Below are 22,341 nucleotides of genomic sequence, written 5' to 3' on the forward strand. Positions count from 1 at the left end.
AATCCGACCGGATCGAAGGAATTTTTTCTGAGTGTTTTTTCTGAGTGCTCGATCTTTGTATTAATAATTATCACAAACTTATAAATTATCATAACGATGGGGTCGGTAGGTGGTACAAAATTTGTTTATTTGCAGTGAAAAATAGCTTAGAATTTTTTTAAGGGCGTCCTCAATGTGGTTGAGATATCGCACTGTTAATACAATGTGTATTAAATCAAAAATAGTCTTTTTTCAGAATCGCTGAAAAACGAATTACTCTCTTCCAGCGATATATTATTAAAATGTATGTATAGGATAAAGTTTATTTATTACAGACATCTAAATAATTCCCTACTTGCCAAATTAAAGGAAAAAATAACTTAATATTTTTAGAAACTTATTTATTAAGACAGTTTTATCCAGAACTAGTTTGCAAAAAGTTTGTCTCATTTTGAGTTAAGTAGATTTATTTTAATTGTTTCTGACAATATTTTGACGAAGGTTTTATTGACGTGTAGAGAATAAAATATTACGTTCAGCAATAGTATAATCTTGAATTTCACATATTTTAAGTTCTAACACTATTGTAACAGCAGTGCGATATGTTTGTCGAAGTCGACCTTTGACCACGTTTCTCTTTACATTCGTTTATTTTTAAATTAAAATTTATTTCTGTTTGAAGTTGTACCGTTCGATACGCACATCTCTATTGCAAAAATTGCTTCGAATTAATGTTCCGAGTGTTTAGACACACATTAATTAATTATACCACATCTCCATCAATTACGTAGACAGACAACACGTAATTCCACTTGCTTTCAGAAAAACATATCAAAATGCGCTTTATTGCAATGCAATACATGTAATTAAGCATAACCCTCATAATATACAGGTTTAATGCGGCTAAAATACAGGCATGTCTTTTCACATAAAAACGGAGTCCCCTACACCTTACTCCGACATTCCAAGATGTATCCGTGCCGACAAGACCACCTTGAGCTACTTGGTCTGGACTTATTATCCAACCTCAACTTTGGGCAATACATCGAGTGCTTCACAAAAATTGCTGTCAAAAAACTAGGCATACTTTACAAGATCAGACGGTACTTCACACCTGAACAGTTTTAAATCTGTATAAAGCACAAGTTCGATCGTGTATGGAGTACTGCTGCCGCCTTTGAAACGACTTTGCCCATTATCAGTTAGCTGCCTTGGACTCAGTGGAGCGAAAAGCAAAGAGACTTATTAACAACAATTCTCTTGTAGAGTCGAAGCTACAAAATCTCGACCATCGCAGAATAGTAGCCTGCTTGTCGGTTTTCTATCGGATACATTCGGGGATTGTGCGCAGGAACTTTTAAATTTAGTTCCACCCTCACCGTTCCTCCTTCGGTCGACTAGAAGGTCCGGAGCACTCCATTCTTATGTCGTTGATATTCCACCTATTTGCACTAAGCGCTTTGTTTACTCCTTTCTGATGAGTACGGCAAAGGAATGGAATGCTACCGGCATCTATATTTCCCGAAAAGTACAATTTGCGGCTATTCAAGGCTAGAGTGAATAGGCATTTTTTTAGGCAAACGCGTCCCATTGTCAGTCACATCGTCGCTTAACATCAGGCGAGATTGTGACCAAGCGTGTGTCTAATATATATTTAAAAACATAAATATGTAGCTGCGGGTGTACCACGGCTATGGGACACGAACGGAGAGTACCTACTTTGAAAATTGTAAATGGGATTTTTTGTTTGGTGTTTTTGCCTAGTAGTTCGAAATGTTGTCTATTAAAATATTAAGTATAATATTTAGAACCATTTTCAAAAACTTCATTATAATTTTACAATTAATGACTAGGTAATGACTCATAAAATTCTTCATTACGGTTTGTTTACATTTAGTTCATTACCTAAACTTTTGTAGTATAGGTGTACCGTATATTTTTTGCAGTTTTTGTTAGAAGGAAGTTATTTAATAGTAAATACCTAAACCATTTCTCTAATCTAGCAAAACAGTTTTTCCCGCTTCTCTTTCGGTGAGTCGCCTTAACCCTTTGACCGCCGTGGACGCCTAAAAACGTCTTCCCCTTTCCATCACCGGGGGACTAGGCGTAGGCTAGGGGTTCCACCCCTATGTTGTGGAAATATCCACAACATAGGGGTGGATTTGGAATACCAAAGTTTAGCACGAAGCGTTGAAGCGGACCTTTTCAAGGCGAGAGTGAATAGGCAATATTTAAGTGTGTACGCTCCATCGTCGACCTCATCGGTCAAATGCGCACTTATGGTTTATATAAAAAAAAACCTCAAAAGTCATTCATCCCCTTTAAGTGGGACCACTATTGAGCTACCCTCTTTGCAACAAAAAGAATCATAAAAATCGGTCGACAAATCGGAGTTATCGCGTAACATACATACAAAAAAACATAGTCGAATTGAGAACCTCCTCCTTTTTTTAAAGTCGGTTAATAAATAAATATTAAGATATTCCGTATGTTATTCGTATATTCTAGCTAAGTATGGATCCATAGTTGCATTTTAGGTTCAGTTACGTTCTTCTTTGACCCGGGAAAATTGAATTAATATAAGGTGGAAATTCATAACAATATGTCACATCGTTATACAGGCTTGGCGTCTAGGGAACGAAACTAGTTTCTGTCAGTGGCGGTAGAAGGTTAATAATGATTTTACTTCACCCCTACGGAAGGACCTTCAACTGATAATTTGATATGTTTTACTAACCTTTCTTATCACTCTTAAAGAGCGTCAAGGGTACTTGTGGGCCGTAGTTAATAATAATAATAATAATGTAATAAGAACACCAATTACCTGGTCTCATATTGGACAATTTTCTGAACTAATCGCAACGGAATTCACTACCCAGAATTCATATACCTACGAGAACCAATTCAGAAAGGTTTATTTCCCAATTTGATCCTACAGGGAATCGAACCGTGTACTTCCTTCATCTTTAAGAGTCTCTACTACCTCAAATGGCTTCGGTTGATTCCGCATAACAGTGAAAGTGTTGAAGCAATCACTTTGGAAAAAATATACAGTAAAATTGAGGATACACACAGATTACTATACGGTGTGAAAACACGATTCCTAAAAAATAGAAAAAAACACAAACTTACTTCGAAATTTTCCAAAAAAAACCGCTGTATTCAATACTTTACATATGCCCATGATTTTTTTTTATATCAACAGGGGCCTTACCATGAACTCTTATTACAGTTCAGTATAGGTTCGTAACGACAAAAAAGCGGGATGGTGATATACGCTTCATGTAGCGCTGTCTCACAATGATTCATTTTAGGTCCTAAACTGAATCGTAATAAGAGTTCATGGTAAGGCCCCTGAATTAAATAGAACACGTATACTATACGATATACATTTCTCAAATGGTTTCAATTTCGTTTGTAAAAAAAATTTAATTCTGAAATAAAGCCAATGTATACCGCTCAACTCAAGCAAAATGAACCGTATTAGTACGGGAAAATTTTAAATCGAGCTGCGGTGGTATAGACTCTTAAGGCGCCGCACAAACGTTCGTCTTGTGTTGGATACAAGCAACCGGCAACTATACAGTCTGTCTTTTATGAAGATTTTTTTTTTTTATTAAAAATAAGTGCGCATTTGACCTCCATCTCATCTGATGGAAAGTGACGATGGAGCGAAAGTTAACAATGGAGTAAAATGACATTTGTAGGGTTGCCAGTTTTCGTAAAATTTTAAATGGACATGTCGTCGACAGTTTCATCGACAGACTGTGAAAATAGGTAGTTAAAATTTTGCCAAAAATAAAAAAACGACGTTCTAATGATAAATAATTTGCTTTTAAAATATTCTTTATTCTTATTTTAACAATTGGTCTATTAGTATCAAAATCAATTTTTAGCCATACTTAAACATTTTAATAATGACAGGCCGATTTAATTATGAATATTAAATTAAAATTAAAATCTTGAACATATGTCTTCTATTTGTATTATTAATACACACAGGTACTTCTAAATTCAGGTATGTATACCTAAATGAATTTTCAAAAATCAAAGATTCAAATGAATCTGTGTCCAACAGTAGGAAGTACAATGGTTCCAAGATGAATGAACTGAAACAATCTCGCCTATTTATTTCGTAAGCGCAACTAACGTTCAGTCGGTAGTCAATGTAATATGAAACATTAAAGGTTAAAAATTATTTTGCTTCACCCCTAAGGAAGGATCTTCACCTGATAATTTGATATGTTTTACCAACCTTTCTTCGCATCGATAAATTTTATCGACTGCAATCACTAGTTGCTTGCAAGCGGGCAACACTATTGTGCAATTAACTGTCATTTTATTCAATCTTTAAAAAAGACAAACTATAGAAGGGAATATTCTATTTTCATACAAATTGCGTTTGCGGCAACCGGCGACAGCTGCAACCGGCGACTGTGTCCGGTTGCCGCGACTGTGCCGATGTCGTATGAAATTTATGAAAATAGAATATACGCTTCTAATTGCCGATTGCTTGCATTCAACACAAGACACACGTTTGCGCGGCGCCTAAAGATATTATCGTTCAGCCTGATTATTAGTGAAAAATTAACTTAGTACAGAGTAGGTACCTATTAAAGAAACCGATCTCAAAAGTTCGTCAAATTACATATATTCGCCAAGTTTTATTTTAAATCGGTTACCGGAAAGTGCGCGAAACCGGGTTCATCCCCGAGTGTGCCACCCTTAAAGGTGGAACATTTTGTTCAAATTTAAATGGGACCAATACTGAGGTACCCGCTTTCCAACAAAAAAGTATCATCATAATCGGTTCACAAATTATCCGGAGTTATCGCATAACATAATACAAAAGTATATATGCAGTAGTGCTCCTTGTGAAAGAGTTCGTCCAGTAAAGTACTGCCACCATAACTACTTCTGCCGCCAAGTAGTAATGTCAGCAATACTGTGTTCCGGTTTTGAAGGGGAAGGGTGCTTGTGAAATTAGTGACTGCACTTGGGACTTGTCAACTTATGTCTCAGGGCGCGTTCCCACTATGTCGTCACGTTTTATTATCGTTGGACGACTGCCATGTGTAGCCTGTTCCCATATCACGACTATCTGTCGTGGACGATTTTTTATCGTTGAACGACTGTCGTGACTAGCTGTTCCCACTAAATTGTGACGACAATTTATCGTTTCACGACAGCCTCCTTGTCGTTTGCACGACAGAATCGTTTGATGCACTGCAGTCGCTTATCAAAAGAACATTCTTTTGGAAGCCCAACGCTACTGCAAAGCGAGCAGAGGGCACTGTGACGACAGTTTGTCGTTGTAACGATAAAAAATCGTGAACGACAGTTAATTGTGTCGTGCTATATGTGAACAACTTCATTTAAATATACAAGCCACGACACTGTAAACTGCACGACAATCTGTCGTCACGATATAGTGGGAAAGCGCCCTCAGGGTGACAGGCGCAGTAGTAGTGCTCATCAGATCTTTGCAATTTAAAACTCTCAGCGGCACTGTAACTGTTATGGACAGGCGTGTAGCTTACCATCAGGCGCACGACTTGTTCGTCCCGTCACTTGATGTTATAAAAAAAAATACGAATTGAGACCTCCTTTGTTTGAAGTCGGTTAAGATACTAGATTTTCAGGTATGTTTCAATAGCGAAATGCCATTAAGCAGACTGTAACAAGGTTTATACGTAAAAAATTACAAATTTGGCAAAACTTTTGACGACTTCTCTTTTTTATAATACATAACGCTCTATATAACAATGGTATATATTACAAATGTAAACAAATGTATTTTTTGTAAGAGACATGCCTGTCTATAACAGTTGCAGTGCCACTCAGAGTTTTAAACCACAAAGATCTGAGGAGCACTGCGCCCATCACCCTGAGACATAAGGTGACAAGTCCCGTGTGCCTGTAATTTCACCAGCACCCTTACCACAGCTCACATTACGGCTTGGTGACAGAAATAGGTAAGATGATTTTTCAGGCAAACCGACGTTTCAGGCCCTTTACAGGTCCCATGGATACGGCTGTTTGAAAAAAAAACAAATACACGCGATTTATATCTGAAAAATAGTTTAATTTTCAAAATATATTTTTTTCGAAACAAATTTGTATTCGACAGTAATAAGTTTAAAGCAAGCTAAAATTACCAAAACAGAATAAACGTTCTGTTTTATAAAATTTTTCGGGAACACATAGGATCAGGTACATACGGGATCGGGGTCATATGACACGGATCCCAAAAGAAAAACGAAATATTTAAAGACAAAAAAATACCTCATGTTGCTAATAAAAAAACAAAATAGAAATAAAAATTCAAAACGCTGTAGTTTATAAAACTCGCAATATAAATAAAACAATAATAAAAAACAAACCTTGGGCTCATCCATTTTAAAATAAAACATTACACTCACTCACTAAAACCTTAAAACTCATTTCTGGAACTCCACTCACATTCAAAACTGACTTTTTTTCTCAATTCCATTAAAAGACAAAGAGATTTTATTTAGGATCGTATATAATTTTGCAAATGTAACGATATACCACACGAGCTACGCCGACGGAATGCCGCAGGCAACTGAAAGCTGCAAAGCTGTAAAATCAGGACTAGCTTCTACACGTGGTTTCGTTTGTCTGCTATAAAAGTGAGGAGACAACTGTGCCCAAAAGGTTGGAACATATTTCGTCCTTTTCTTGATTTGAATGTTGTAGTAGACAAAATTTGTTTTGATTTAACTGTCATAATAATATAGATCTGTTACCTGTAATAGGTTAGAGTGGTATGGACATGTCATGCGGAGGGAAGAATGTCAAGTGACGAGAAGAGTGAGGTATGAATGTGGAGGGATATAAGGGGAAAGAAAGGAAGGCCAAAGAAAAGATGGATGGATTGTGTGAAAGATGATATGGATAAGAAAGGTGTGAGTACAAAAATGACGACTGATAGGGGAAAGTGGAAGAAAAATACATGTTGTGCCGACCCCACATGCGTGACCCCGCATGAGCGTGGGACAAAGACAGGAGGAAGAATATGTAGACCTGTAGGTCGTGTCAAAATCGTTTTCTCATAAAAAGGTAGATATAAAACGTTAAGTGGAGAATGTTACGATAAAAATGTCAATATTACAACTTTTTTATTTAAAGAAAAAGATCTCAAAAGTTTACTTATCTGCTTTCGCTGTGTAGGTATATTTGTCAAGTTTTATTCCGTCGGTTAACGAAAAGTGGGTCAAATCCAATAAACCGGATTCATTCCCTAATTTGCCACCTTTAGAGGTGCAATATTTTCTTTAAGTTTGAATGTGACCATTAGTGAGGTAACCCGTGACCAATAAAGAAGTATCACTGTATCTTAAAACAAAAAGTTGCTGAAATGCAAAAAACTGATGGTTTATACAATAAGTTGAAAGTTTGTACTCATTAGTAAATTGAAATGATAATCTCAGTTGTTATAAGTTAACGCGGCAAAGTCAGAGAAAAGGCATTTTCCTGAATAAAATTTCGGATAGTTAAGGTTGAGATATTATATTATGTACCTTTTTAGTATGTGTGTACCTTTTTGAAAAAAAAAACATTGTAACGGGGTGGGAGCCTGAAGATCTGTAACACAGGTCTCGTTACACGGATTCCAGTCTCTAACTTAAGGTTGTTAACTTTAGATCTTATTAGTCATGTTCAATGTATAATTACAATGTATAGTCTTCCTTCGCGAGAGTGAATAAATAAAATATTTAATATATATTATTTATACCGGGTGGAAATTTGTAATGCCACCAAGAGGGAAAGTACTCTAAATACTGGAGATAGAAATTTTAACTTAAAGGAAACATTCTTTATTTTTTAAAAGAAATAAAACTGCATTCATAGATTTTCGAAAATTTCTAGCAACACGCGGGAATCGAACTCGCTTTAATCTGAAAAAAATGCACCCTGCACTTTTATTGCATCGATCGATAGGGTTAATTATAAGAATAAAATCTCTCTCACAAAATTGGTTAATTAAATGAAAAAAAAGCCATGAAATCTTAACATATTTTAATAAAACGAAAAAAATTGTAATCTATTAGATGCTCGAAATGAGCTCCATTTTCTTGGATACACAAATTTAATCTTTTAACGAATTCATTTTGAGTAACTTTTAAGATCGATGCAAAAAAAGTGCGGGTGCATTTTTTGTCAGATTAAAGCAGGTTCGATTCCCGCGTGTTGCTAGAAATTTTCGAAAATCTATGATACTCTATGCAGTTTGATTTGTTTTAAAAAATAAATGAAATGTTTCCTTTAAGTAAAAATTTCCATCTCCAGTATTTAGAGTACTTTCCCTCTTGGTGGCATTACAAATTTCCACCCTGTATAATTACACCTGATTCCCACTGGGGTAGATATGAAAAAACTAAGAACTTTGCACGTTTTGCACGGTCCGAGCAGAAGCGAAACACGTAACGTTTTTTTCGTTCTTACTGCGTGGATATAAGGCTTTTTTCTGACCAGCTTGAACAGTTCAAGAGTGGTGAATCCTTAATGCTAAGCCAATAGTTAAAACCGTATATTTATTTAATGATTCAGACAGTAAATAGCAATGTCCAATAGCAGTACGCACTGCCAAAATTCGATTTTAATTAACTAATCTTTATTGATAAATGTACTAGGTCGACTGCCAATTATTTTTATAATGTAACCCTTGTAGATCTGGGTTAATAGTATATTATATTTCGTCGTCATTCTCGATATAATATTTAACCAGGTAGTTTCCTTAACTTGCTAGGCAACACCGCACGGTTTTTAGAGGAAAAAAAATATTTTGACGTTGACGCTCCCTACCAGGCATCAACCGCCATTTTCTATCCTCATTCCGTTTTCGTGCGTGGCAACAAGCACACCTCCACAGCTCCGTTAAAATGTCAAAGCGAAAAAACTTAAAATAAATCGTATATTATAAAAGTAAATTGATGTACTTGGAAAATACAGATGCCAAACGTCGTCGGCGTTATAAGACCATAATATGATCGGACGAGTCGGACATTGATCAAGGTAAGATGTTTTCTTACGCTCATAAATAATGAAAATAAAAAATGAAAATATTCATTTTTATCATATAGCACTACTTGCTACTTCCGCAATTATAATAAATGTTCGCTTTCATACATCGCGAATGTGAATCTAACCTACATTTAATAAAACATCGGGTTAACTGTGAGTTATCCCCGATAACCAAATCGAACATGAGTGGATGAAAATCCGAACAGATATATTAATATGTGCATTTTACATGATTTATTATATTACTGCTTCGGAGTTAACCGTGAGTAAAACTCGATAATGAAATCGACTGCGAGTAGATTTTAATTTGAACAGTATTAGTTACCTACGTGCTAATAAGTAACGTATATTTTTTTAAATTAAACTACATCGGGGTTAACTGGGAGCTAACCACGGTAATGAAATCGACTGAGTCGATTTTAATTTGAACAATATTAGTTCCTACGTGGTAATAAGTAAAGATTTTTTTAAATAAAATTACTTCGGGGTTAACTGCGAGTCAACCACGATAACGAAATCGACTGTGAGTCGATTTTAATTTGAACAATATTAGTTCCTACGTGCTAATATTAATAAGTAAATTTTTGTTTAAATAAAGTTTCATCGGGGTTAACCGTGAGTTAACCACGATAACGAAAGCGACTGCGAGTCGATTTTAATTTAAGTAGTAGTAGTATTTACGTGCTATTTAGTAAAGTATAATTTTTAAATAAAATTACTTCGGGGTTAACTGCGAGTTAGCCACGATAACGAAATCGACTGCGAGTCGATTTTGATTCGAATAATATTAGTACCTACGCGCTAATAAGTCAAGCTATTTTTTTTAAATAAAATTACGTCGACGTTAACTGCGAGTTAACCACGGCAATGAAATCGACTGCAAGCTCGATTTTAATTTGAACAATTTTAGTACCTACGTGCTAATAAGTAAAGTTAATTTAAAATATATTTACGCCACCGTTAACCGCTAGTTAACCGCTATAATAAAATCGACTACGAGCCGATTTTAATAATTATATTATTCTATGAAAAGTATATTTAAAATAAAATTAAGTTGGGGTTAACCATGAGTTAACTGCGATAAGAAATCAACTGCGAGTTATTTCAATTTAACGCACAAACGCACACACGCACACACTCAACAAATTTAAATCCTACATACATGCAATTAACAAGTGTTAACGAAACACGCCGTAGTTAAAACTCAATTACCTATGTAATACAATTCTAAAGAAGATCGTTATTGGTTTTAGGCGACAGCCACCTGTAAAACCAGCTTCGCCAGCAATAGCATTATGTAAACAGGTACCACAGTTTGTAATACCCGGCATTAGTTTATCGCCAGACGACAAAAGAAATAATTGCATATCACAATTAAAAACTTAATTGACTTGGGAGCAATGACAAGGTGCTGTCCTAGAAAACATTTCTAGTACTTTGTTAGTCCCAAAACGCAACGGTAGTAGTCGTTTTATATTGAACATAACGTTCTTTAACAAATTTGTAACAAAAACTCATTTTAAAATGGAGGACTATTGAATTGCCTCAAAATTGATACCTCGCATTGAAAGAGGTGTATTCTCTGACATCTATCTGTGAAGCAGACCGAAAATACCACAGACTTCAGTATTTACCTTGTGGTTCGAATGAAATTGAAACCTATGAATTTATTGCTTTGACATACGGTTTGTCCACAGCATCGAAAATGTTTACCAAAAACATGAAAGAAGTTGTAAGACATTTGAGACAACAAGGATTTAACTCCGTGTTATATATAAATGATATTTGTTGTATAGCAGCTGATTATAACGATGCATCATTAATGTTAATGCAATCATTAACTTATTGCAATATTTAGGCTTCATCGTTAATTACGGCAAATCTGTGTTACAACCATATCAAGTTTGTAAATTTCTAAGATAAAATTTTGATTTTTGAAATTTAAGTATAAAATTAAACCTTCAGAAAAACGTCAAAAAATTTACCACTTACTTTAAAAAATAATGATGTTACCCCGATGTACCATACGGGAGTACGGTCAATTGATTGCTGTCCTCATCTCAGCTTGCCCAGCCACTAAATACGGTTGGTTATATACAAAATTACTCGAAATTCAGAAATTTCTAAGTCTTCAAAAACATGACGGTGACTATGAAACAACAATTTATCTTCTACGACGGTGTCTATATGGTTCCCTGTGACTGCGGCAAGTGTTGCGTCGGCGAAACGAGACGAAACGTGGCTACTAGGTTAGCTGAGCATATCCGATCCATGAAGAACCAAGATATCAATGGATCTGTGGTGGCAGACCACTTTCTGAGCTCCGGTGCTGGTCACTATATTCGGTTTGATAAAGCTAAGGTTTTAGCGCGAGAGAAGTATTCTGTGCCCCGCAAAATCCGAGAGGCTATTGAAATAAGTAGGCGACCAAATTTTAAAAGAGACGGAGGCTGGAGCTTGCCACCGACCTGGAAGCCGTGTCTTCATGGCGCTCGGTATGCAGCTGCAGATGTTAGTAGTAACGACGTGGTGAGCTCTGTGTGCTGGACTGTTCCCGACAACAATCCTACGGACAGCAGTAGCGAAGAAGAGTTCCAGGACGCGCTGGCGCAACGTATCAGCCTCCCGACTGCGAACTGCGTCATCGGCGCGCGCGCAAAGAGCCGCAGCGCGCAGTGCTAGACGTGACGCGGTCGCGACCGTTGCACAGGTTCAGGTTCATGTTGCGTTGCAACCCCTGAAGAAGACCATCGATTATGGTCGAAACTAGTCCGACCACTTCCGACTAAAATACTACGCGAGTAAGTCCCGTCACTTTTATATTATAATTTGTGATAACCGCGTTACTTTTAATAAAATATAATAAAATTATTGAAATGCATACGCAAACTTATAGATGACCAAGCAAATGGTAATCTTGGTTTTCTATATTGGCCTTCCCAGCCATGGTTCCTTCTGCTGCAAAGCCTGTTGGTTTCCGACGTGATATATTTTAACTCAAGTGAATCATTACTAAATCTTATTGCAGGCCCCCTTTCTGCCGTTATCAGCGCGCCCTTCGCATCCCGCGGAGTCCCACAAGAGGCGATGACTTTACCCTTAGCTTCTCTTTCTTAAAATACAATTCGACAATATAATGTGTCCCTAAAGCTCTGGTGGGAATTTTGCAATAATAACAGTCTGCTTTATCTCTTTTATAGCCTGAAATAGGCTCCGACGCCCGCATAAAAAGATTACTTAAGGGCGCATTTAGATTGAAACCCAGTGCACCAAAGTATAGCAATACTTGGAATCCCCAAGTCGTTCTCGCATTAATTTCAACGTGGCTTCCCAACACAGAACTTCCTCTTGAAAAACTTACGAAAAAGCATGTTATTTTACTTGCACTTTGTATTGCACACGCGTACAAACTGGTATTGATTAAAATGAAAAACATACAAATATCAGATATTCCGATTAAAATTGCAATACCTGATTTAATCAAAACGTCTGCGCCTGGTCGCGTACAGCCCACATTAAATTTTCCATATTTTAGAGAGGATCCAAGTATTTGCTTGTCGCAGTTTTCAAACATTGTATTTTAATAAACAAAACATTTTTTCTCTAAAAACCGTGCGGTGTTGCCTAGCAAATTAAGGAAACTACCTGGTTAAATATTATATCTTCGAATGAAGCGACCGACATAATAGTGACCGAACTTCACTTCAAGAAGTTCGTTTGATCATCTGTTATTTTTAATAGTAAAAAACAGTGATCGTATGTATATCTGCTCAATATTCATAATTTAACGCAGACAAAGTCGCTGGCGAAATATAAATTTTTTGATACCGATGAACATAAATCTGTAATAGCCTGTAAGCCATCAAGAATAAATGAGCGCTATTAATCTAGATCTTTTGGCGTAGATGTTTATAGGTGTTTAATAATGTCAAGATCAATCTGATAGAACGAGTACAATCAGTAATGACTGAAAGGGATAATAAAATGCAGGATAGAGTTTGAAGATGCATTCTAATAAGCCGTTAGTTTTGAAGGAATTACCAAACCATCAACAGGGACTGTAAGAAGCAAAAACAAAAGACGATGTACAGAAGAGAAACAGCAGATATCTTAAACAAAAAATGAAGAACGAAAATACTATTGAAAACGAGACTAATTCGAAACACATAATAATACATTACATACACGTACTTATCATATTTATATCTAAGCACAACAACATCCCACTTCTGATTTTTTATCTATCAAGCAATGGGATGAGCAAGTCGTGCGACTAGTGGTTAGGGTGCGTTGCGTTTGACGACAGATAGACTTGTAGTTTAAGTGTCGTGACTTGTATATTTAAATGAAGCTGTTCACATACATGATTAAATGTCGTTCACAACTTTATTTGACGTTACATTGACAGACTGTCGAGACAATGGGAAGAGCTAGTACGACAGTCATCAAACGATAAATAAAAGGTCAAGATCTATTGTGACGACAGATAATCGCAGCTACTATGTATTGTCGTCACGCTTTATTATCGTCGTCTCATATCTACAAACGATAAGGCAGATGCCGTGAAACGATAAATTGTCGTCACGATCCAGAGAGAATAGCTAGGCATGACTTGTCGGTGAACGATAAAAAAGTCCACGATACAGTCACGAAAGATAGATGTGCTAAGGGAACAGGCTAGACGCGACAGTCGTCCAACTATAAAATGTTACGACATAATGGGAACGCGTCCTTAGCGACACGTCTATCCAAAGCAGTTGCAGTGCTACTCAGAGCTTTAACTTGACTTAAAGATAAGAAATATCGTATGCCTGTAGTTTCACCAGCTACTCTGCTTACATTACACATTACAGCTACTGCTTGGTGGCAGAAATAGATATGGTGGCAGGATTTCCCTGGACAAACACTTTCACAGGGAGCTCTACTGCTACTAAATTGATGTGTATTATTATGAAAGTGCACGTAATACATGTTCTCTTCTTTTTGTTAAAAAAAAGTATACCTTATACTTTAGAGAATATGTTCTATACTATATTGCATTGTATAAAGTGCGCCTGGCGCAGTTCGACGCCACCCGCCGCCTCTGCATTGAGGCGATCCTAGATCAAAAGTAACCCAATGATACTTTTACTAGCCAACTGACTCATTCTGAAAATTATTTACTATCTTTACCGACATGATTTCTCACGATATTCTCGTACCATCATATCGGCAACCTCAAAGCGAGGTTACTCGTAATTAATATTATAACAAGTTGTAAGATTATAAGGACGACAGTCTGCGAGCGTGCGAACGAAGATGTAACTTACTTTCTATAATAAGTAATAAAACTTACTAATATTTAACATCATAGTTTATCTGTTTGTCGCAAATTATACAGTTTCTGAGTTACATATACATGGGTGTGTATATATATATATATATATATATATACATATATATTATAACGGAGATAACAGCCTCCCACTTACATACTACAGGGTTTCTTAACGTGTGGCCCACGGACTCGGTGTAATGAACGCCAGAGCTCCACGACGAGCTACCTAACATGTTGCGTTAATATAAAAATTGGCATACAATATGTTGTGAGTACTAAATAGGCGCAGTGCACGTGACCTTTTTGAATTTTCGCGCCCATTGACGACTATCCATTGTAGGAGCGAGCGAGACGCGCGTCAATTCAACCCGCGAGCCTCTCTTATTCTTCTATTTATTATTAATAATTTAAAAAAAAATAACGCTTATTTATCTAAACCTGGCAGCACAACAAAAACCTGCGTAGGTTTATCCGTGGACCGCAACAAGTTCTTCGTTATTTTTTCGGAGAGTCGATGGGTTCTTTGAAATTTTGATAGGGGTTTATGGCTACAAATAGATTAAGAGACCCTGACTTACTACGATCCTGACACATACTTATCGTTTACATCAACGACATGCATTAGTGTACTCTTGACATGGTCTGTATCGGAAAAGGACGTCCTCAATTTAGTCATGGTAAGTTCGCCTTGGTAGGCCCGACCCTTACCAACTTACTTCAGAATTATAAGGCTTCAAAAACTCGTCATTTTTGTACAAAAGTTCTCAACTTTGTGGTATTATTTGAACACTATAGATTGCTTACAATAAAATTACTTTTTATTGCACACAAGAACACACACATAAAATATAAACAAGAGATAGGTACAACTGGCGGCCTAATTGCTAGATAGCAATCTCTTCTAGTTAACCTCCGGTTTACAGGTTAATCTAAAGATAATAATTAACTGAGGGCGCAACAAATATGCTCACTAAATACGAATTTAATACATAATATACTACATATACATTATTATAGAGTTACATATATACAAAAAAACATACAACCCTAGAAAAAATATGAACATATTTAGAGACACTCTAAAAGAAGGTTGAATTATGATAACAAGGTTCATATGAACCATTGACCACACAAAACAGAACGTTTAATTAAAATCGAAAGGCGGTTGAAATCATTCTTTTTTCAAATTTAACGTTCTGGTACATATGTACCAGTACTGTAGTGTACTGTAGTTCATATGAGCCTTGTTAACATAATTCAAGTTTCTTTTAGCGTGTCTCTAAATTTCATATTTTTTCTAATATGTCCATGGGTGGAGGTAAATTACTAATTTTACATAAATTTGTCTACCAATAAACAACTCGAATAAATACGATACGACAAACGCTGCTATTTTCTTAAGAAAAACTCTAGAATATTCTAAAACGCTGACATACCTACCGTCAATCGTGGAATTTAGTCACCGGCATTTGTTCAAGTCCAAATTTATCGTCTCTTGTAAAACAAAATCGTTACACAACCACTTCGCACTAATTATATTGCTTTTAATTTTATCATAAGTAGTTTTATGCTTTAGCGCTAGTGATATAAAAAGTAGCTCTACTCAGTCCATAATTTATATTCCGAGCTCAGTTTTCATGGTCCTTTTATAGTACCATAACCACCAGTATGATACTAAGCAGATTGGGAATTTTGTGTCATATTAAATTGCGTATTTTTGATCCGAAACCTTTTCTGTACCTTCAGATGAAAGTAATATTATATGGTAGGGCTTTATTTTTATGTTGTTTCTAAAAGTAACTCCGCCTATAATTATCAGTATATCATAAGTAAATAACAAAGAAATAATAGCTAACCTCTTAGAGAATTACATGTTCCAGAAAATATGAAAATGTTGACGTATACGAAAATAACATACGTTATGATTAATGATGTACTTACCACTTGCGTCACAAATAATAAATCCGTGTATCTTCTTATCAGCGCTGAATACACATATCACACATTTTCACATAAACACAAAACACAAAGATTCGGTCCAAAATCCGTGGAAAATTCCAGAAACTTTTTACTCTACGTAAATCCCCCTGGTGGCCTTTCCAGTCGGGGTCGGTAAATAAATCGAAATTCAAATGCTACATTCGAATTTCGAACACAATTCGGCTTCAGTCCGGGCTGCGCGGGCGCCGGACGATTTTGAATTTAGAACGCGAGCGTGTTCTTACGCTAATGTCTATTTATACTTCCCTGGGCGAGAATTCAAACGACCAGTTATTTCTGAACTCCCATAGTTATTCGCTTTCAACCAACAATATAAACATAGGTAAGCAAGAACCTAGGCCGAGGTCTAGTTAGGTTGGCGGTTTTATATTTTCACCGGGAAACAAATATCAAGCCCGGCCGCCGTGATCTTTTTCACTTGAGAGTATTTGTCTTCCCGAGTTGACGAACCAACTGTTGCTAAGTATAATTAATTTCAGTTAAATTTCGTGCAGTTCTAGTCTACTATTTTTAATACATACGTATAACACACGTCTCCAATCAGGCATCGGCTCTTTAACATGGTGACAGTACGTGTAAAAAACTCATGATATCGAGTAGATCGTTATGGATGTATCCAGTCTCTATAGAAACACGAATACACCAGGAATAGACGGACTATTATGATGCTGACTATAATTAGTATTCGTAATTTATTTATTTGATGCACAAAACGGTTTACATTCAATGGTACCTACTCCAATCAACATTACAATTTATTTAGTTTTAAGCTAGGATGTAAACCTAACATATTGTACACACAGCATGATTATTCAGCTGGTAAATATAATATTAAAAAGTAATCAAACAGTTTCTTCAACGTATATGGATAAAAAATAAATAATATATATACAAATACAAATGATGACGGATGAGAAGAGGATACTAAGTGATTCTGAATACTGTAAATCTGTAGATGTTTTTGTCAAAAACTGATGTTATTCATTTATTATAGGCTAGGCACATTCTCGATAAGGGATTATAAAGGGGAAGTATTATTTTTGTATACAATTAACAAGTCTAAACTTCTTATCGAATCGATGGTATACACTATAATGCTTGCCATATCGTGGTGAAAGGATTTGGCAATCGACTTAAGGTACTCGCTGGTTGGCTCAGGGTGCGCAAAAGGCTCAGAAAAGGAGTGTATCGTGGTGCGGGAAGGCTTCCTTCCACCCCAAGTCCAATCTTAATTCTAGCCGACACTTTCAAGTCCACTGAAAGCTTTCGCTATTAAAATATAGTCTTGTCTCCATACATACATTTTTAACAGACTTCAAACAAGGAGATTCTCATTCGATTTTTTTACGTACGTATGTTACGCGATAAGTTGTCACCGATTTTGATGATTCTTTTTTTGTTGGAAGAAGGTACCTCAGTAGTGGTCTCAATTAAATTTGAAGAAAATATTCCACCTCTAAGGGTTGCCAACCAGGGCATGAAACCGGTTTGACGCACTTTCCGGTAACTGATATCAATAAAACTTGGCAAATAGATGTAATTCCACGAACTTTAGAAGTTGGGTTTTTTTTTATGAATTCAGATAATTTTTATGACGTGTTCACCTATACCAGTAATACCTATGCGGCCCCTCCTTTAGTAGGTTAGGTTGGTATAAATAAATAAATAAATAAGTATACCGGAAAAGCAGCCAGAATGTATTTGCATATCTGGACATGTTTTAGGTCACTTTAATAATATATTTAGTTATGAAAACCGTGGTTTATAACTTATAATTGTTACTGAAAATCAGTGTTAGGGTATTAACCCTAACAATCATTAGATTGTTATCAAAAATGAAACTATAGAATGAATCTAAGGGTCGTATTCCAGAACTCTACTCAATGCTCAAGTCAGGATTTGAGCAGACTTGAGTATGATTTCAAGCACTGGAAATACGACCCTAATGGCAAGGACTTGAGTATGATTTCTAGTGCTTTGAATTATACTCAAGTCCTGACTTGAGCATTGAGTAGAATTCTAGAATACGACCCTAAGTTTCTTTTAAACAATTGTTATATGAAAAAAGTTTAAGTTAAATGAGCGTTAGGTTAATAACATTTATATTGTACATAATATGTAGAGATGCGAAGATTTTATATATCTGTTTGGTTAGGCAAGTATTTTGATATATTTGTTGGGATTTATTTTGAAGCTTTGTTTTTCTATTGGGGTTTAGGTATATGTTTTGCGATAAGGTCGCGACCAGGATGCCTCGATGATGCCAGATGCACTTTTTTAAAACGTGCTACCTCTACAAAGGCGTACAGAGTTCCATTTTCCTGACTTTTTATTTTTATTATCTATTCAATATCACCATACTTACCATTTAATGTTAATAGAGTACCTAGACACATAAATTCTTTCCCTTCTTCCCAATTCTCGACATCAATTATTACTTTTGAATTACAATTATAAGCGTTGGGCCACCTACGACCTCGGTAGCTAAGCGGTTTGCACTATAGGTGTCGGACGAAGAGGTCCTGCGTACGAATCCCGGCAGAACAAATTCGTGAAATAAACTTTTCTTTCAGTGTGTCGGAATTCCATTCCAAAATCCTTTTTTTTATAATATCAAGTAACCGGACGAACAAGTGTGAACAAGCTACACGCCTGTCCATAACAGTTGTAATGCCACTCAGAGCTTCGCAAAGATCTGAGGGGTACAGCCACTGCGCCTGTCACCCTGAGACACAAGTCCCATGTGCCTGTAATGTCGTCAGCACCCTTACCCTTCAAAACCGGACCGCAGTAATGCTCACATCATTGCTTGGCGGCAGAAATAGGTAAGGTGGCAGTACTTCCCTGGACGAACTCTTTCACAAGGATCTCTAATCCTGCTAAAAATAGTTACAGACAATGTTATTGATGTAAATAATAAACATAAACCAATAAATATTAGACTACATCACATACGTTGCTCGGATCCCAAAGCAAGTAACTAAAGCACTTGTGTTATGGAAATTGGTAACAACGACGGTACCTTAAGCACTCAGATCCGAGACTAGTTAGAAAAGTTAGTTTTTCTACATTGACCCGGCCGGGGATCGAACCCGGTGTCTCCACCCTTAGAATAACAACGCATAGAATGATAGTTTCATATCAAACGAACTGTCACAAGTGAGGCAAAATCAAATTCATGTAGGCTAGTTTTAGTAGTAGGTTAATTTTCGGTTTTAGTGAATATTTATATAAAAATACAAGTTGAAACGCGTTACTTCCTTGTGGAATGTGATGTTAGTATCTATTTTATGTTTGTCTGACGTATTTTTACACTGATTTACCGCACATTTCGTCATTTTTAGCTAAAATTCTGGAGCTGTTCGCGGTGCAAGTTTATCTTGAACACTGAAGGCCCGCCCGCTCGTGTAGGCCCTTTTGGCGCGCTTCAATTTGCCTCACTTATCGTGTGTGGACTAGGTTTCTATGCGTTATTATTCTAAGGAGACACCATGAAAAACAGTATGCAAGTCACTCGACCACGAAGGTCGTCGTCGTATTATCTGGCTATCTGTCACTTTATGTTATATAATATATAATAATTGTGGCTCTAGTGACAAGGGTTATAAGTCAAAAAAGCCAACTTAACAAGGAGACTGGAACTGTTTTTCGCGCCTCTTTGGAAAGTTGGCTTTTTTTACTTGTACGCCTTTTCACTAGAGCCACTATAAAACAATAGCAATAAAAGGCTTTATAGTTAAATACCTTTATTTATACCTTTACTATTTTATAACAATGATTGATTATGATACGGTACTATCGAGAACACATCGTAAGTAAGCGGTATGGGATTATATTTAAATCTTAAGTGACCAGTTTGATGTGATCTTGACCATGTACAAATATTATTTAAACATTTACAATTTTTACAAACAATATACAATGAGGATGACGTTTATACAGTGTAAAAATAAGGCTTTTTGGCGGTGGAGTGCATTGACCTTGTACAAAACTATTTCGTCGTATAGATTGAAAACCTCGCATACGAGTTTGTTCTACTGATATGTGTTGAAACAAAACTTATAAACCTCGTGCAATATATTATTAAAGCATTTAGCATTTGAACAAAAAATTATTTAACTAATTAAAATGCTAACTATGTAAATGAAACTATTTTTCCGGATTTAAATCGCGTATATTTATTTTTTCAAACAAATCAACGTTTCGGAACCTTTACAGGTCCCATGGTCGCGGTTGACTGAGGTGGTACAGTCATCAACCAGTTATGTCTAATATTAATGCAAACCAGCATTTTATCACTATACTTACAAAAGTTATTAATTAAATACTTTATTTTTAATTTTACAAAGAAACATTCCAATTTACGCTACATTGTTTTACAAATTATTTTATTCGAATAATATTAATTTTTTATTAAGTTAAATTTATTATTAATTAATAATGGAATTAGAATAAATTAAAACATATTAATTAGTACTGCAGTCTCTTGTCTGTTTGGGATTTTCCATCAAAGGAAATACTGGATCCCAAACTGGTGGTACGGAGAAATCATGTTCCCTGTTGAAATTAATATGTTTTTTAATTCCAATGGGACCTGTAAAGGTCCCGAAACGTCGGATTGTTTGAAAAAAGAAATAGACGCGACTTAAATCCGGAAAAATAGTTTCATTTCCTATGTGTAACAATCGCGAAAACCTAAGAACTCGATATAATTGTATTTACTATATTTTTAACAGACTTTAAAAAAGGAGGTTTCCAATTCGGCTGCATTTTTTGTGTTTATGTTACACGATTATCCAGACGTTTGTAAACTGATTCGATCGACGATTCTTTTTTCGTTGGAATCCTCAGATACATAGGTAAGTTTCATAGGAAAGAACCTCAGTGTCTCAAGACGAAAGTCTTTGATCAGTGTGTGTTGCCAGTGATCACATATGGATCAGCAACGTGGTCTCATAAGAAGGCTCAAGGTGACTCAGCGGGCAATGGAGAAAGCGATGATGCTCGGTAATTTCCCTACGTGATAGAATCAGAAATGACGAAATCCGTAGGAGATCTAAGGTTACCGACATAGCTCGAAAAAGTGCTCAGCTGAAGTGGCATTGGGCGGGGCACATAGCTAAGAGAACCGATGGCCGTTGGGGAGGAAACGACGACGCTCAGTGTTAGGCCCCCACAAGGTGGACCGACGATCTGGTGAAGGTTCCCGCGAAGGATGGATGCAGGCAGAGCGGGACCGATCGTCGTGGAGATCATTGGGGAGGCCTATGTCCAGCAGTGGGCGTCGTATGGCTGAATGATGAATGGTGATGAAAGAGTCGATTCTACCTCAGCTTTTACAGTCAAAGTCAAAGTCAAAGATTATTTATTCCATAGGTAAAATAGATTTACACTTGAAAACGTCACATTTAAGCTACTGCTCGTTCACTACGCTGACCTCCCTGAGAAGAACGAGCAAGAAACTCTAGGGATTGCTCTTTTCAAATAACTTTAAATGCTATGGAATACACTTTGAATCAAATTTGTGTGGATTCTGGAGCCATGTCGTCTTTCCATACATTTTTATCTAACACGTAGTCTTCAATTATGTAACATGATTTTTCGATCAAAATATTTTTAATGTAGTTGTTAAAAACTACATTAAAAATATTTTGATCGAAAAATTTAAGTTTAGTTTAAAAAAGTTTAAACTTAGGAAATGATAAACTTAATATATGCTCCGGAATCTTATTGTAAAAACGTATACACTTCCCCATAAAAGAATTGTTTACCTTCGTTAAACGAAATCGTGGTACCATGAGTAGACAAACGAAATTAAATCCATTTGAAATATCATAAGTAATAAATCATTGGTAGGTATATGTAAATTACCTATTGAAATACAGCGGTTTTCTTGTAAAATTTCGGGAGGGAAGTTTGTGATATTTTTTTCTATGGCGAAAATTTTAAGGAATCGTGTTTTCACACCGTATAGTAGTCAGTGTATTTACTCAATT

The 22,341-nt window shown here is 36.1% G+C and overlaps 1 protein-coding gene across 1 annotated transcript in view; it reads right to left on the minus strand.

The window, feature by feature from the left end:
- LOC113233519 (ryanodine receptor) overlaps positions 1–16,589 on the minus strand; it is a 275,950-nt gene extending 259,361 nt beyond the window's left edge. Inside the window, exon 1 of the mRNA XM_026468642.1 lies at positions 16,286–16,589. The gene's annotated coding sequence lies outside the window, so the exon portion shown is untranslated. The remainder of the gene's footprint in view (positions 1–16,285) is intronic.
- Positions 16,590–22,341: the final 5,752 nt, after the last annotated feature.

The sequence above is a fragment of the Hyposmocoma kahamanoa genome, unplaced genomic scaffold, assembly GCF_003589595.1.
Source record: "Hyposmocoma kahamanoa isolate Upper Pololo Valley unplaced genomic scaffold, ASM358959v1 79, whole genome shotgun sequence".
In the NCBI taxonomy this organism is placed as follows: Eukaryota; Metazoa; Arthropoda; class Insecta; order Lepidoptera; family Cosmopterigidae; genus Hyposmocoma; species Hyposmocoma kahamanoa.